We start from the raw sequence: 12,957 nt of genomic DNA on the forward strand, positions 1-12,957 counted from the left end.
CCAAACCTTTTAAAAACTCCGTTAAGCTAACCGCCTTTACCACATTACACGTTGAATAGTAGTAGTAGTAGTAGTGAAGAAACATTTTCTCCAATTCGTTTTAAATTTACTACATTGTAGCTTCATCGCATGCCCCCTAGTCCTAGTATTTTTGGAAAGCGTAAACAGATGCTTCACATCTACCCGTTCAACTCCACTCATTATTTTATAGACCTCTATCATATCTCCCCTCAGCCGCCTTTTCTCCAACCTGAAGAGCCCTAGCCACTTTAGTCTTTCTTCATAGGGAAGTCGTCCCATCCCCTTTATCATTTTCGTCGCCCTTCTCTGCACCTTTTCTAATTCCACTATATCTTACGTCTTAGAGAAGGCGCTTGTCCAGTAGCGACAGAGTACCACAGAGGTAGGAAGTTCATCTTTCCACAGCCAAGTCTGGTTTGCTACCATTTTTTCAGAAGATTGTTACGTCTTCCAGAAATTATTTAAGCAACAACATACAGGGACTCCTGAGGCAGACCTGAACGGCCGAAACACGAGTCGTGTCGAGTCCACATTTTAAGAATTAAACTTATGCTGTGAACTTTGTGGAGTCCAGTACAAGTTTTTTGCCATCATCTTTTCTGTCTCCTTCGCTGTGACTTTTCCCTGATACTAGCATCACCATTCCAAAAGACAATTAGAAATCAGAAGATTTTCAGCTGTCTATTCCCCGTACTTGGAGTCATCCATTATCCTTTCCTAGAATGTTTCTGGTCTCATACATTGGTCCCTAATTGTTCTCATACCTCACACTAACATTATCGGCTTTTGTCTCACCTGAATGTAAACCACACTGAACCCTGGAAAGGAGATATTAGCGATATACAGGAATTGATTTGATTCGCTGTCAGACTCTCTCTAGAGGTACTGTTCTACAATTACATTCACTGGGAAAGCTTTTTCCTCATTTTCGTTCACTTGCAGATGGCTTGTGATTCTTCAGGGTTCAAACACTTTAATTTATGCTCAATTCTAAATTCTGCTTGCAAACCTGTTCAGTCTATCCATCCGAGTTGCTGTAGGATAAAAGAGCTGATGCATCCTTTTACAGGGAATAAATCCATTATGCAATTATGTGACCCATTAAAGTGTCTCAAATGGGTATTAACCAAAGACTTGCATTTAGAGAAAGTTCACACGATGTTTTATCATACAGACCACTGCTGTGTACTGGTAGGCAGGCAATTTGCTAAATTCAAACACCCCTTTGCTCGAGGATTATACAGTGAAAAAATTCATAATAAAGAAGCTCCATTATAGCCGTGGTAAAAGCTGTAATTTTGTTCTAATTGTTTTCATCGTCCCATTTAATATCTACAGACAGAAGCGCAGGGGCTGCAAACCAGGAGCGTAACCAGTCTTCGGTGGGAGGGGGGTCCAGAGCCCGAGGTGAGGGGGCACATTTTAGCCCCCCTCGGCACAGCTGATCTCCCTCGCCATTTTTGACCCCACCGCCACCACTGCCACCACCACCACCTTTGACCCCCCCCCCCCCCCCGGTGCCAACTCTTTTGACCCCCCCCCCCCTTCCCGCCGCTGCCAACCCTCCCCCACCGCCACCGTCGAGCACCTTTGCTGGCGGGGGTCCCCAACCCCCGCCAGCCGAAGTCCTCTTCTCCGGTGCGGCCGCGTTGCTGATCTGCTGATCCATCTTATACACAACCCCAATGTGAATATTGCATAACTTCATCTCCTGACCAACTCATTTCAACCACATCCTCTATTATGTCATGTCGTGTTGTGCTAGTTACTCTTCAAAAGTAATTAATTACAGTTACTAATTACTTCTCAGCGTAAAGTAATCACAGTAATTGATTAATTTAATTAATCATTTAGGAAGGTAATTGATTACTGATTGCAATTATCTGCTAAGAGTAACTAATTGCTTTTCCTTTACTGATATCATAGTAACATGGAGGGGCGCAACAGCTGGCCGGAACCGTATTTTCAAAAAAGATGGCCGGCCATCTTTTTTTCGATAATACGGTGTGGGCCGGCAAAATGCCTTGGATTTCGCCAGGTTTGAGATCGCCACTTTTGTTTTTCCGCAATAATGGAAAAAATGTCGGCGATCTCAAACCCAGCGAAATCCAAGGCATTTGGCCGTGGGAGGAGCCAGCATTTGTAGTGCAATGGTCCCCCTCACATGCCAGGACACCAACCGGGCACCCTAGGGGGCACTTCAAACATCTTTTATAAACAACCAAATTAGCTTCCAGGTGCATAGCACCCTTCCCTTGTGTGCTGAGTCCCCCAAATCCCCCCCAAAACCCACTGCCCACAAGTGTGCACCATTACCCTAGCCCTAAGGGCTGAAGGGGGGCACCTACATGTGGGTACAGTGGGTTTTGGGGGGTTTGGGAGGGCTCAACATTACCCACCACAAGTGGAACAGGTGGGGGGGGGGGGGGGGATGGGCCTGGCTCTGCCTTTCTGCAGTCCACTGCAACCAACAACAACTGTTCCAGGGACCTGCATACTGCTGTCTGGGTGCTGGGTATGACATTTGAGGCTGGCATACAGGCTGGCAAAAAAGGTTTGTATTTTAATAATTTTAGTGTGGGAGGGGGTTGGCGACCACTGGGGGAGTAAGGGGAGGTCATCCCCCATTCCCTCCGGTGGTCATCTGGTCAGTTGGGGCATCTTTTTGAGGCTTGGTCGTGAAAATAAAAGGACCAAGTAAACCCGCGAAAGCCGGCCATCTTGTAGCCACGCCCAAGCCTGCCCATGTCCCGCCTTCGCTTCGCCGCCAACACGCCCCTTTGAACTTTCGCCGGCGAGGCGAAGGGAAAGCGGCGAAGCTATCACAAATGTAGCTTTTGAATATATGCTTTTCGCCACTTTTGCGAAATCGCCGGCCATATCCCGATTTGTGTCGGGAAATAGCCGGCGATTACTTTTGATTATAAGCTGGATAGTAACATAGTAGATGACGACAGAAAAAGACCTGCATTGTCCATCCAGTCTGCCCAACAAGATAAACTCATAGGTGTATACCTTACCTTGATTTGTACCTGCCTTTTTCAGGGCACAGACCGTACAAGTCTGCCCAGCACTATTTCCCGCCTCCCAACCACCAGTCCCGCCTCCCATCACTGGCTCTGGCACAGACCGTATAAGTCTGCCCTCCCCTATCATCGCCTCCCAACCACCAACCCCTCTTCCCCCACCTGCTCCGCCACCCAATTTCGGCTAAGCTTCTGAGGATCCATTCCTACTGCACAGGATTCCTTTATGCACATCCCACGCATGTTTGAATTCCGTTACCGTTTTCATCTCCACCACCTCCCGCGGGAGGGCATTCCAAGCATCCACCACCCTCTCCGTGAAAAAATACTTCCTGATATCAAATCTAAGAATACTTATAGTACATGAAGAGGTAAAATATCCATCTTATACACAACCCCAATGTGAATATTGCATAACTTCATCTCCTGACCAACTCATTTCAACCACATCCTCTATCATGTCATGTCATGTTGTGCTAGCTACTCTTCAAAAGTAATTAATTACAGTTACTGGAATGATGAGTAAGTAGTTAACTAAGCTTATGTTTATTTAAAATTTACTATACCGCTTAACTCAAGTAGACCAAATCGGTTTACAATTCAACACAATAAAAACACGTCGACAACAAAACTACTTTATTGATTACTGCATAAAAATAATTAAATACAGTAACTAATTACCAGTAACTCAATATAGCACAACGATGTCAACGTTGTATGTAAACCTGAAGCCTAATGAAAGCAAAGTACTTTCCAGCATGGTAGAATATGCCAAAACCCTCATAGTTCATAGGCACTGGCCTCGCGTAGATGATTCACACTTTCCTGTGCTGTAATCTTTGTTTGCAATCTGTCCATTAGTAACACAGCGCATATATATTTCTGTTTAAATCACTGGCAGCTTTTAGGGTAATCTTTTCATTAACTGTTCTTTGGTATCTACTTTATTACCTTCCTGACTGTAGAAGAGAGACAAAATGCATCATGAGTTCCAGAGAAATGGGAATTTTTCCCATGAGTGGGAAGAAGGAATTAGACACATTAGTGGATTATTTTTCGACTTTCGAGCATCTGTGTGGATACAAAGGCTTCTCTGAGTGTGCAGAAACTGAAGTCATACCAATAATGCTTTATTCATACAAACATAAACCCCCTACATGTGCAATACTAGAAATGTAATGAAGGAGAAAAATGTGACATTTTGGGGAGGGGATCAACTGTTTAGGACATCAGGAAATCTGAAGTATATGTGCTTAAAGTCTAAATAACAAAAGGCAAGCTATTTGTTTCCCCATTTTCTGAATATCCTATATAATAAAACGCACCTCCAACATTCTGAAGCTGACTGCGTGGCCGAGGCATTCCTGCTCTCTGTATCCATCTCCTGAATTGACATCACGTACTTCCGGGATCGTCACAAGCAGAAGTGACCAACCACACGAGGTTTCTCGGCATCAGAATGTTGGAGGTGCATTCTATTAAATAGGATTGGCAGTTCCTTGAAGCACAGCCAGAGCTCAGCGCCCTGCACAGTAACGCTCAGACACCAGAGAGAGAGGGGGGGGGGGGGGGGGGAGGTATCTGTCACACACACACTCTCTCTCTCTCACACACTCAATGTCTTTCTCTCTCTCACTCTCACACACTGTCTCTCACACACTCTATGTCTCACACTGTATCACATTCACTCTCTATGTGTCACACAGTCACTCACACACTCTCTTGGTCTCATACACTCAGTCTCACAGAGAGTCTGTGTCTCACACACACACACACTCTCTCTCTCTCTCTCGCATACACTGTATCTGTGTAAAACACAGTCTCTCTGTCGCTCACACTGTGTCTCACATACGCACTTGCACACACTCTCTCTCTCACAGACACCCTCACACCCAGACTCACTCTCTCTCTCACACACATACTTGCACATTCACTCTCTCTCACACACACTCTCTCAAACATACACACTCCAAGGAAAACCTTGCTAGCACCCGTTTCATTTGTGTCAGAAACGGGCCTTTTTTTACTAGTTTTTTTAATAAATATATATGTTAGAACATAAGATTTGCTTTAATGGTCCAACCAAGGGTTCACTTAACCTCGTATCCTGTTTCCAACAGTGACCAGTACAGGCCACAAGTACCTCACAGAACCCCCAAAAGTAGCAATTCCATGTTTCTTAGCCCAGGGATAAGCTCTGACTTTCCTTGGGTCTGCCTTAATAACAGTTCATGAACTTGTTCAAACCTTTTTTAATAAAATAATATCAACGGAAGACCACAAAATATACACTACCAAGTCTGCAACCTCACTACCTACTATACACTGGATAAACAATGTACTTTTTTAATTTTTTATAATGCAATTATAAAGTGTTTAAATGTGCTCAGACCATACCCATTCCAACCATTATATCCCCAAAGGGTGAACATGACATCAGACGCTTTCCTCTGGTGTGTGGAGAGTCCAGACACAAACCTACTCAGGGTTTAGGTGTCCGAAAACAGTTAAAAGTTTGGGATTTTTCCCGTTCTGAAGAAGATGCATGAAACTTGGCCAGAGTTAAAGGGAAGTGGAGCTGGCTAGAATAATTTGTTGAATGGACTGATTTGGTTTTAAAAGCACTTATGCGAGCACGATATATCCTCCAAGGGAAGTGGTAAAACAGATCTGTTTATTTGGGTATGATTTGTTTTGGGAGCATCTTAAGAACTGTATGTGGGTTATATATGCAATGTTATCTTTTTGAACACGCTAGGTAGTTATAGCATGTAGATTTGAAGGTTACATTTGTTTGAGCTCATTAGTCCAGTAGTGAGGAGACTTATTCACAACGCCCTAAATTCAAAATATACATATGTTCTTTTAATATATTGAAAATATGCTATATACAGAAGGTTCTTTGGTTTAATCTATGCTATATACATAAGAGTTCAGAATCAGCCTAGATGTACGTACATACACGGTAAGGAGGTGGAACACCAAATGTGCAATGATGGTTCCATCTGTGACATCACCACATACTCCTTTTGGGGATATAATGGTTGGAATGGGTATGGTCTGAGGACATTTAAACACTTTATAATTGCAAACCTTTTTTAAACCAAGCTACATTAACTGCTTTTACCTGATCCTCTGGCAATGAATTCCAGAGTTTAACTATACATTGTGTGAAAAAATATTTTCTGGTATTTGTTTTACATGTGCCACTATATAACTTCGTTGAGTCTCCCCTAGTCGTTCTACTTTTTGAAAGAGTAAACAATTGATTCATATCTACCCACTCAGGATTTTATAGACCTTCGTCATATTTCCCTTCAGCCATCTTTTCTCCAAACTGAACTGAAGAGCCTTAACCTTTTTAGCACTTCCTCATATGAGAGTCATTCCATCCACTTAACCATTTTGGTTGCCCTTGTCTGTACCTTTCAGCTCCACTACATCTATTTTGAGATGCACCAACCAAAGCGCAAAACCCCTCCGCAAAAAACGACACTGGCTCCCAATCAAAGAACGCATTGCTTTCAAAATCTGCACTCTGGTTCACAACATTATCTACGGTGAAGCCCCGGGATACATGACAGACTTGATCGACCTACCGACCAGAAACACATCCGAATCAACACGAACGTACATAAATCTGCACTACCCAAGCTGCAAAGGACTCAAATACAAATAAAAATCAACACGCATCCAGTTTCTCCTACATAAGCACACAACTGTGGAACGCATTACCAAAAACCTTGAAAACTATATACGACCACCTAAACTTCCGGAAAACATTAAAAACTAACCTGTTTAAAAAGGCATACCCTACCGATCCAACATAAATACCTGATCTCTGCAACACAACAAAACTAAAGCACGTAATGGACATAACACAACTCTTCCGTTGTACGATTCCCTAGTGTGGCTGTGCCACATGAACTTGATCTTACAACATCACTTTGTATTTGTTTACACCGGAGTCTGTAACGCCTCTCCGGTACTATGTAAGCCACATTGAGCCTACAAATAGGTGGGAAAATGTGGGATACAAATGTAACAAATAAATAAATAAATAAAATTGTATAGCAGAGATTGTGCAACAATGGTTAAGTCACCCTCGCCCTGCCAGAACAGCCAATTTATGTGCATGGAAACACAGGGGCCCTTTTACTGAACTGTGTAGGCGCCTACGCATGTCCAAAACTCGCCAGTTTGGCGTTACCACCCGGCTACCGCATGGCTCTTGCGGTAATCTCATTTTTGGCACGCATCCGCTACGCCGCCGCTGGCTCCGGACTCCGCCCCTTCTGCCTCGCGTCGCCGTATGCCTGGAGCGGCCTTCCCGAGCCCTTGCGTCATGCGCCCTCCCTGCCCGTCTTCAAGTCCTTGCTCAAGGCCCATCTCTTCTCCCTTGCTTTTGGCGCATAACCACCTTCCCCACTCACGATACCTACACTGACTACATAGTTTGTAACCTTTAGATTGTAAGCTCTTCTGAGCAGGGACGGTCCTTCCCCATGTTAAACTTGTACAGCGCTGCATAACCCTGGCAGCGCTATAGAAATGCTAAGTAGTAGTAGTAGTAGTAGTAGTAGTACGCACATTCAAAAAATAACTTTTATTTTCTGAGGCATAGGTCAGTTACGCGTGTCAAGTGCCACTTGACGCGTGTAGGTTATTACTGCCCGGTTACCGTGTGAGACCTTACCGCTAAGTCATTGGCTAGCGGTCTAAGGTCTCAGACCCAAAATGGACGCACGGCAATTTTTATCTTGCTGCACGTCCATTTTCAGCAAAAAATTTTAAAAAGGCCTTTTTTTTACAGGCCATTTTTACGCGCATTTTACTAAGGACCCCTAAGGCTGGTATTCTAACCACTAGGCTACTCCCCTCTACTTCCACTTCAAACAACGATCTGCAAGTGCAACCCTGGATAAGTTATTTATTAACATCATTCATTCATGAATTTATACATTTCATCTATGAAAACGACCAAGACAATGCATGGCAATAAAGAAATATGACCACATTGAGATCATAATATTGTTTTATTTTTGAATAAGTTATTTTTCACTCACATTTTTTTTCTAAATGCTTCTGTTTCTAATTGTCTGTTTTATTCATTATTCTGTACCCCCCCCCCCCCCACCTAGTCAAGAACATCGCCACAGAGAATTAATGCTTTCAAATTTCACTTCAAGTCACTGTTGCAAACCTCATCCTGCTGTAAACTGCCAAGGGAAGCTCTATTACACCAGCTATAATCCTCTCAGCAGGGGTTCCTGGCATATTTGCAAGAATATATATCATCTTAATGTCCTTTTATGTAGCTTATGCGCGCATATAAAATGGATATGCAAGTGAAGTATGAAAAAGCTCGCCACCTGGGCAGTTTTTTTTTTTATTTTTCAAAGGAGAGTCCTTAGAACAAGGTTCCATCTCCAAAAATGGTTTGTACGGAGCTAATTGCAGAAAGAAAATCAAGTTAATTGGAAGCAGAATCCACTTGAAACCCATTAGGAAACCCTCTGTTGAAGCTGGCTCTGCAGTGAACTCAATCTAGTTTGCCTTGCAATCATTATTGCCTGGTTTCACGCCTCTCCAGGACATTTCGACATCTTGGCTTCCAGAGGGCTGCTTGTGAGAATGCAGAGCGAAGGACAAGTAATTGGAAAGATAATATGGGAAAGATTGAAATCAATTACCGAGTCTTTACATCAAAGATTTTAATTATACTAACATTTATTCCAAGCTAGTTTTGCAGAAAAATAACCCCATTGACGTCAAAATCCAGTCTTACCTTCTTTATCAACCAGGTAGCTTATCCTTTTCTGGCTGATAAAGAAAGGCCTTTTTAGCCTTTTTCCATCCCCTGTTCTCATTCATTTTGTCAGGTTGATAGCTGAGTCCTCAGCATGCTGATATGTGACTGGATATTAGTCCTTACATAAGTACATAAGTATTGCCATACTGGGAAAGACCAAAGGTCCATCGAACCCAGCATCCTGTTTCCAACAGTGGCCAATCCAGGTCACAAATACCCGGCAAGATCCCATTTTTTGAGAAACCTGTATAATTCCCAGATGGCAAATTTTGGGTGAGTATGAAGCATTTCCTCTCTGGTGGCTGCTAATGTAGCATTTCATTTTAAGAGGAGCAGAGTCTAGAAATGACCTAAGATCCTCTATATGTTCGTGTGCAGCATTTGACATATCACCGACTTCTGACGCAGGCAGAATATGCCAAAACATGGCCCTGTTAGGTCATCACGAGTGCCTGAACTTTATTGATTTTTAACTACCAGTTAAAACACCACTGGACTCCTGAGGTGTCTTTTCAGGTTCAGTAGGTACGGACTAGAGAGTTGCACGGGGGCAGGAATCCAACCCGTCCCCGTAGGGAATCTAACCCACCCCCGTGGTGAATCTAACCCATCCCCGCCCATTTTCACGGGGAATCTTACCCGTCCCCGCAAGAATTTAACCTGTCCTCACCCAGTCCCACAAGAATTTAATGGTACGTTAAAAAAAATTCCTGTCAGCTCTCTCAGTCTCTGGGTTGGAGTCGTAGCACTGCAGGCAAGGAAGGAACGGAAGTTGGAACACTCTGATGCGCACACGTAAGACTTCTCTGATTCACTGGCACTGTGTGCTGAGAGGCCACCACATGCATGTGCCAGTCCTCCCCTGTTTTTGTCACCACTACCTTCAATATCCAAAGCCTGCTATAACTCCCAGCCACCGACATTGACACCCTTCACATGCTCAGTTCTTGTGCGTATAACAGAACATAAGCGAATGGCATCAGTGGCTTGGGGGGGGGGGGGGGTGAAGCTGCTATAATATCTCAGCATGAGCTGTTATTCTTTGGCTACTTATTTTGTAACACCTGGTTGCTGCCAGATAACAAGGCAAGTGACTCTTGGATGTTTATTAATGCTTGGTTCCACGTTATGAGTTACAGACCAAGAAAGGGATCTGGGTGTCGTCGTCGATAATACACTGAAACCTTCTGCTCAGTGTGCTGCTGCGGCTAAGAAAGCGAATAGAATGTTGGGTATTATTAGGAAAGGTATGGAAAACAGGTGTGAGGATGTTATAATGCCGTTGTATCGCTCCATGGTGCGACCACACCTTGAGTATTGTGTTCAATTCTGGTCACCGCATCTCAAGAAAGATATAGTAGAATTGGAAAAGGTGCAGAGAAGGGCGACTAAAATGATAGCGGGGATGGGACGACTTCCCTATGAAGAAAGACTAAGGAGGCTAGGGCTATTCAGCTTGGAGAAGAGACGGCTGAGGGGAGACATGATAGAGGTATATAAAATAATGAGTGGAGTGGAACAGGTGGATGTGAAGCGTCTGTTCACGTTTTCCAAAAATACTAGGACAAGGGGGCATGTGATGAAACTATAGTGTAGTAAATTTAAAACAAATCGGAAAAAATGTTTCTTCACCCAACGCATAATTAAACTCTGGAATTCGTTGCCGGAGAACGTGGTGAAGGCGGTTAGCTTAGCAGAGTTTAAAAAGGGGTTGGACGGTTTCCTAAAGGACAAGTCCATAAACCGCTACTAAATTGACTTGGGAAAAATCCACATTTCCAGGAATAACATGTATAGAACGTTTGTACGTTTGGGAAGCTTGCCAGGTGCCCTTGGCCTGGATTGGCCACTGTCGTGGACAGGATGCTGGGCTCGATGGACCTTTGGTCTTTTCCCAGTGTGGCATTACATATGTACTTATGTTTGGGACTACTGCTTTTTAAGATATTTCTAAATGATCTAGAGATGGGAATAACTAGTGAGGTAATTACATTTGCTGATGACACTAAAGTTATTCAAAGTTGTTAAATTGCAAGAGGATTGGAAGAGACGGGGCATCCAAATGGCAGATGACATTTAATGTGAGCAAGTGCAAAGTGATGCATGTGGGAAAGAGGAACCTGAACTATAGTTACGTGATGCAAGGTTCCATATTAGGTGTTATCGACCAGGAAAGGGATCTAAGTGTCATCACTGATGATACGTTGAAACCCTCTGCTCAGTGTGCAGCAGCGGTGAAGAAAGCAAATAGAATGTTAGGTATTACGAAAGGAATGGAAAACAAAAACGAGGATGTTATAATGACTTTGTATCGCTCCATGGTGCTACCACACCTCGAATACTGTGTGTAATTCTGGTCATTGTATCTCAAAAATGATATAGCAGAATTAAAAAAGGTACAGAGTCTTTGTGCCATCAGATCATATGAAGAATCTGCTACAGTGAAATCTACACCGTTAAAAAAAAATTGTGGTCACCTTTTGACAACTTCTGGAGACTTCAATAATCACTACTCACCTGCTTAGCACTTTTAAGTAACCCAGTTTAACTTTCAGTAATATGCTTCGCACAAGTTGCACTTTATCTAAATCTTGTTATAATAATGTTCGTAGTTTTCAACTCACCTGTATTTTGACTGCTCTTTGTATTCAATGTTATAAAACTCAATAAAAAGTCTTTGAAAAAAAGAAAAGAAAGAAAAGGCACAGAGAAGGGCGATGAAAATGTCAAAAGGGATGGGACCACTTCACTATGAGGAAAGGCTAAAGCAGCTAGGGCTCTTCAGCTTGGAGAAGAGACGGCTGAAGGGAGATTTGATAGAGGTCACTAAAATCTTGAGCGGAGTGGAATGGGTAGACGTGAATCGTTTGTTTACTCTTTCCAAAAATACTAGGACTAGGGGGCACGCAATGAAGCTACTAAGTAGTAAATTTAAAACAAATTGGAGAAAATATTTCTTCACTCAACATGCAATTAAACTCTGGAATTTGTTGCCAGAGAATGTAGAAAAAGCAATTAGCTTAGCAGGGTTTAAAAAAGGATTGGATAATTTCCTAAAAGTCCATAAGCCATTATTAGGATGGACTTGGAAAAGTTCACTGCTTATTCCTTGGATAAGCAGCATAAAATCTGTTTTACTGTTCTGGGATCTTGCCAGGTACTTGTGACCTGGATTGGCTACTACTACTACTACTTAACATTTCTAAAGCGCTGCCAGGGTTACGCAGAGCTGTACAATTTTAACACAGAAGGACAATCTCTGCTCAAAGACAGGATGCTGGGCTTGATGGATCTTCGGTCTGTCCTAGTATGGTAACACTTTATATTCTTATGTTCTTTTGTTTGAAACCAATGTAGATCTGTGCAAAATGATTGGTCTTATTCTGACACAATAATTGTATTTGATAGAAAACATTAAAAACATGATTAACTTAACTCTTCTGAAGGAGAGGTTTGCTATAGAAACCAAACCATGACATCACTGAACATCGATTCAGATTATACGGCTCCTTCCTGTCATGGACGCAATGGTTCTGATCAGTTTTCACAGATAATCAGATTCAGAAAAGATGCATGCTTTGTCTCTGTCCACACTCAATACCTTCAAATATGGTATTGCCTGGACAGCAAACACAGAAATGACCAAATTATGAAACGAGAATGCCTCCTAAACCAGCAGATAGGAAAAGATTTCACAAAAGGACCTTTTGCTTTTGTCAGGAGGCTTTGCTATTGTAATAAAGATATATATATTGGGGAATTGCACTAACCTGCACTGTATAATGTTTAAGGAGATTCGGCCTCCTGGTATAAACCAGTCCTGGCCATGATCTTGACCACAAGTAAATTCTGTTCATATATTGGGTTCCCACATGCACTAGGCGACTGTCTAGAAAGCACATAAACCTATTCACTACCAATGCTTACCTCAACACTCTAGAGCTCATAAGGTGTAATATGTCCACTCAACATATCACGATGCACTTGAAAAATCTTTTTAATCAGGCCAGCAGCACTCAATGCAAGTGAGATCATTTCTGTATCTTTCTACCACATTTTCTCAGTCTCCGATTGAATTTGTTGGTACTTGAGTGTCTC

The sequence above is a fragment of the Microcaecilia unicolor genome, chromosome 8 (genome assembly GCF_901765095.1).
Source record: "Microcaecilia unicolor chromosome 8, aMicUni1.1, whole genome shotgun sequence".
Taxonomy (NCBI): domain Eukaryota; kingdom Metazoa; phylum Chordata; class Amphibia; order Gymnophiona; family Siphonopidae; genus Microcaecilia; species Microcaecilia unicolor.